Below are 5605 nucleotides of genomic sequence, written 5' to 3' on the forward strand. Positions count from 1 at the left end.
GAGAAAGCTGTTTTTTACCGTTCTTTGGCATCCTCACGGTGCAATAAATAGCCCTATCAGAGTGTAAATAGGGACTCTTGTCCCTGTTTACAAGAGAGAGCCTGCTAGAGAAATTGAAACCAGTTCTTAACATTAGAATGGTTAGAGTACATAAATTGTGATTTTGAAGAACAATTACACAAAAAACTGATGTTGTGTACCCGAGGAAAGTACTCCTGGGGTTAATATGCAGTCCATTTTCACCTTTTACAGTGACAATTGATGCAGGTAGCCACCACCTGTGTGATACCCATACACACAAATAAGAAGAAAAACTAAGTATTTTTATGATATTTGCAAACGCCTTAGGACTGTCCTGAGTTCAAAAAGTGGAGAGGAGGGGCAAACTGTGTCCTAGTTTCTCCTTGTAAGAGTAATTCCAAAAGTGGTACCCATTGTCCGAGGCGATGAAAAGTACTTGGCTTTCTGCAAGTCCCACTGGGTAGCTTCCGAGGGCCGTAGCTCAGTTTCCTGGGACGGTGACACAGGGTTAGGTGACTGCCGTTGGCCAGGCTGCTGAATCCCGTAAAACTCTCCTGAACATTATCAAGAGGGAAAAATACCCCAAAGATTACTGTGTGTGCAGCATGGCTGCTCAGAAAAGCGTGACAACTCCTTTCGTACTTACCAGATTTATAGCATATTTCCTTTATTGCTCTTTCCTCTTCGATATCCTCAGCAGTCTTAGGCACACAGTCAGTAACATCTGTGGGAAATATTTTTAAAAGATCAGGGGATAGCTAGACAAAGACCTTCAACAATTCTTAACAGTCAAATACATAATGAATTTCACTTGGTTATGGTTTTTGGCTTTTAGTTTTCCTTTTTATTTCCATCCCAATTACAACCTCTGCTTCCGGACAGGGAAATCATTCCTTCACATTAGGTACTTCCAAGGGCAAGGGAATTGCAGTTACAAGCCTTGTAAGAAGATAACATGTGTTGACTTAAAATTATTAGTACTTTAACTTCTGCAGTGTGTGTCTTAGAGCAGGTTGTTCTCTCCTTTCACTCACCGGGAATGTGCAGTTCATCTCTTCCCTATGGATCTGCCATCTCTAAATGAGATTCACTGAATGGTTCAACCGCATTTAATAAGTTTTAAAACCTAAGGACCTAAGTATATAAACATACACATTCAGGTAAGCTAGGAAAGAGCTTGGTATGCATTGTGTTTGCTAGACGTCAGAATAATGTTTTGTAATGAGACTGCCTATGGAGTTGAGGAAATCAGTTGAGGAGATTATTTAAGTTGAATTCACAAATTATCTGAATTGGGGATCACTTTTTAAAGTCTAGTTAATGAGAAAGAGGAATGTGAGTTATACCACTGTTGAAACATACAGCTGGGCATTTCACAGGAATTAGAAAATGATGCCTCACTCACAGCTGGTGACTGTCAGGTCTGATAATTTGGAGATTTGCTGGAAACTCTTTTAGCAACTTGTCAACCACTCTTTTATGCAAATAATGCTCATTCTAATGAATCAGTTGAGTGAGAAGTACACTATAATGTTTTACAAAATACCTTCTACTTGCTTGTAAAGGATAGAAAAAACTTGCTTACAGTTCTCTTCATCGTCCTCTTCATCATCTTCTTCATCATCCTCTTCATCGTTGAGGTTTATAATCAGTGGAGAGTGAATTGGTATTACAGTATTCCCTGGACGTGTGTGTGAGCCTTGACACTGGGCTGGAGGCAGAATCACTTCTTGGTCAGCCTGTGGCAATAGCGCATCTGCAGAAAAGAGCAGGATCGGTACTAGAGAGATATAATCTACCAAATACCCAAGGAAAAATCATTCCTGCTCTGTGGATCTCAGCAATCTAAGCTACCGTTCATGACTTCATCTTTCATACCACTGGTAGCTATGACAATTTGTAACATGATAGGCAAAATTCCTGCAACAACATTCCAATGCCAAAGCATTCCAATGCCAAAGCATTCCATGACTTCAGTATCTCGCTATAGCAGATCATGCCTGACTGTCTTGGCATGGTACGTTTCTTGCCCTTATTATACAATAGAACAAGAGTAGAAGGATATTTTCTGAATTCTAATGAAAAATCTGTTGAGAAAATATTTTTACTCACTGTTAGTAGGTGGCAGAAAAAGTCCATTGATATAACGAGGTTTGCTGTGATGGAAGGCACAGTTGATCCTCACACAGCCTGAGGGTTGTCTTTCCCACAAGCAGGCAATGTTCTTTAACTTCTGCTGCAGGAGGGAACAGTTTTCAGATACTGTAAATGAACTAGTAAAAATGGACTTAATGGATCAGTACATGATGTAACTACTGTGCACATACAAGTAAGACTTGGTGGGAGTGTATTCTGATATTTCAGAACATTTAAAGAGATCTTGAATAAAATCTGCCGTACATGTGGCAAATCTCACACAATTACTCTCTTACTATTACGAGTACATGGGTCTGTGGGAAAATGAGAAGTAAAAAACAAACCCCACAAAGATTCCTGACAAGAAACAAAAGCCTAGACATTTGGGAACTTGTAATCCTTGCACAGACCTGTCACACTTGGACTTAAAAATCTGGAAAAAAATCTTTTTTTTTTTTTTTCCAGTTCCCATTGGAAACATCAGCTCGGCTGCAGAAAGTCACTTTTGTTTTCAGACTTAAACATGTGTTTTGAAGGGACTTGCTCCTTTCCACCTGCATTTCCGTATCTCTAAATCCACTGAACAGATGCAACTATCTCCATTTTCATAGTGGGCGCACAGTACCGCATCCAAGAGGTTTTCCACACTGACAGAATCTGCACCCGAAGAAAACAAATTTCTGGAGATTCACACTGGTTTCCCATACCCCCGTGGCTGTCATAAAGGTGACTCTGCTCTTTTAAAAGATTTTGGTTTTAATAAATGGGGAAGATGATGCAGTAGTCCATGTATAACAGTGTCACAGTGACAAATGCAAACTCATGTTTCTATCCTGGATACAAACCGCATCCAGGCTGAGAGCTATACACGCCAGGTGACCTGTTGTTTCTCAGTGAGTTTGTGTGTGAGTTTTTAAAGGCAACAAAGACACGCTTTAAAATATTAGAGTATTTGAAGGTCGGTTTCACCCAGTGCCAGACATTTAGAAAGAAAAGAGGCCACGTCTGGACTGTAGTCAGGAGAACTGGCCTATACCTGGAGAATCTCTGGGGTCTGGAGCCAAAGCCAATTTCCCAGCCATTAGTGACAATTAATCATCCCCCAGTGATGAAATGTGGACAATAACCAAGTGTCCATATGGCCACCCTGATTTTCACTCAGTGGAATTTAAGTAATTTTTTTGAGGACAATCCCTTTCTGAAGAGCTTTGTTTTAAACAAGAGATTTTACAGTAATTCAGGAAGTTGCTCCAAAAAGAAATTATAAACGTGGTCTGTTTGTTCAGAATTAGTATTATGTTGACTCAGTAAGAAAGTGATGAGTGGTCTATAGGTGTGATTTCTAACCTCTGTGTTCTCTGATTGCCTGCGCCCAGTTGAAATTGTATATAGTTTAGATTACCTTTAGCTCTTCTCGACACCTCTGAAAATTATGTATTTTGATTTACAGGTGCTGCTGTGACACAGAGAAGATGCCATAGCAACTTGAAAGTTTACATAATGGTCCTCCCTTTCAACATGGAGATATCAAGAAAATCAAGGATACAAACCACTCTAAAATCTAAAGTATTTACCTGTGCATAGGGGGAATGAAAATGGAAATTGAGTTCATTCTCTGCTGCTGCTATCTTCACCTCTTCTACCTGTCCTTTTCTCTCAATACTCTCTGAACAGACATGAAAACATGAAAGCTTTTACATTCTGGCAAACCGTAATCTTATCCTAAAATCAGTAGCTTTGTTTCAAAATCTGGACCTTGAGAATATTAGCTCTGCTGATCTCGTTTTTCAAAGTATGGAAAATCAGAGCAAAACTCCACTCTCCCACCCCATATTCCTTTCACGTATACTGAAACAAACCCATCTTGTGGTGCTTAAAGGACCCAACCTTCAGGCATCTTGGAAACAAATCTTTGAGAAGACAAAGATGAACTTTAGCTGCTGTCCTGTGTGTAGAGTGTTGCACCTCTTTCTGTGGATTGCTGCTTCCTCCTGCTGGTGACATCAGCACGATGGTTCCATGTGGCCTGTCCAGCTTGAACATCTTCCTTTCTCTTGTTGCTTCAGAGTAAAGTATGGAAAACGGGACCGTCTCTCAGAGTCTCCCATTCTGGTGTTTCTTTACTGTAAAATGTAGTAGGGTGCTAGGTGTTAACTGCTTACATTGCTGGCGTTCCTTGTTTTTTCTTGTTTCTACGATGTCCACATCTGCCACAGCAGAAAGAGCAACGGACACATGGATCCCTAACAAAAACTGCTGTTCCCATTCAGGTCCCAGGCTGCCTCTGAACAAACAAAATATTTGGGGGGGGGGGGGCGGAAATTAAATTTTGGTCCTGGAAATCAGTGAAGGCATGCTGTTATCTCCAGTTCGTGGGGTCAAATCCACAGCAGTGAGAGACATCTGTGACTTGGAAATGAACACCTATGAGCACTTTTTTATTAAAACGGGGAATTTAGGGAAAACAAACAAATAGAAAATCACAAAGTAAAAAAACCCAACAAACTCCACAAGAACCCAACCCAGCAGTGCATGGTGACTAGACTCACAGGACAGGTCAGCAGAGCACAGCGGTGCTGTATGACATTAGTGTGCCAAGGCAGGACTGACTGGGGCACACAGGGGAAGGAGAATTCAGGAAAGCAGATGAGGGCCATGAGTAAGGAGCCATCAGTGGGCAGAAGCAGCCCAGGAAGGCTGGATAGCTGTGCCAGGGGCTATCCACAGAGGCTCTGTAGTTGCGCAGCTGGGCCTACATGAGGCACAGAAGCAGGGCTGGTCAGGAAGAACCGATTCTGCCCTGGGTTTGTGTGGCAAAGATGTGGTAGCTGGGGGCTACAGGGAGCAGCTGCTGGAAGCTTCCCATGTGTCCAACAGGGCCAATGACAACAGGGGAGAAGGGACTGGTGAGGAGGTGGTGTTGAGAAATTTGACTTTTATTTTTTCATGCCCCTGCTCGGCTGCGATTGGCAATAAACTGAGAGAAAAGAGTGAGCGATCTCTGTCCGTGTCCTTGTGTCGACCGACGAGCCTTTCGTTTTATGTTCTCCCCTCTGTGCAGCTGAAGAGCACAGCGGCAAAGCAGCTTTGGTGAGCGAGTGCCTGGCGTCCAGGCACAGTCAAGCGGCAGAGACTCAAGGGTTGTACGCCGAGGCAGAGCCTGGGTAAGGACAGCAGGCGGCTGTCCTGAGGGAGAGGTCCCCACAGCTTGGGGCCTCAGGCCGGCCTCGGCCTCGCGGCCGCCGGGACCCATCTCCGAGCACAACTGTGGCTCCCGGGCCGGCCCTGGCCCGGCGGCAACTGCCGCTGGGGAGAGCGGAGCTGCCCCAGGCCCGCGGCCGGGCCGGGCGGGGCGGGGCGGGGCGGCGGAACCGACCCGAGGCTGCGGGCTGCTGGACACGGGCAGCCCAGCTCACCCACCGCGCCCACGGCCGTGCCGCAGAGCTTG

General features: G+C 44.1%; 1 long non-coding RNA gene across 3 annotated transcripts; it reads right to left on the minus strand.

Annotated features, from left to right (window-relative positions):
• Positions 1-461: 461 nt before the first annotated feature.
• Positions 462-3808, minus strand: LOC130603755 (uncharacterized). Of its 3 annotated transcripts, none has more exons than XR_008973272.1 (5): positions 3732-3808; positions 2134-2257; positions 1607-1777; positions 668-745; positions 462-575 (listed from the first exon to the last, which is right to left on the minus strand). It is a non-coding gene; the product is annotated as an uncharacterized LOC130603755 (long non-coding RNA). The 3 variants fall into 3 exon arrangements; XR_008973273.1 differs by having other exon boundaries at positions 2134-2254; positions 3732-3795; XR_008973274.1 differs by having other exon boundaries at positions 2134-2283; positions 3732-3788.
• Between the last annotated feature and the right edge of the window lie 1797 nt (positions 3809-5605).

The sequence above is a fragment of the Pezoporus wallicus genome, unplaced genomic scaffold (assembly GCF_028554395.1).
Source record: "Pezoporus wallicus isolate ANWC-B61680 ecotype Strahan unplaced genomic scaffold, APGP_CSIRO_Pwel_v1 contig_10457, whole genome shotgun sequence".
Lineage (NCBI taxonomy): Eukaryota > Metazoa > Chordata > Aves > Psittaciformes > Psittacidae > Pezoporus > Pezoporus wallicus.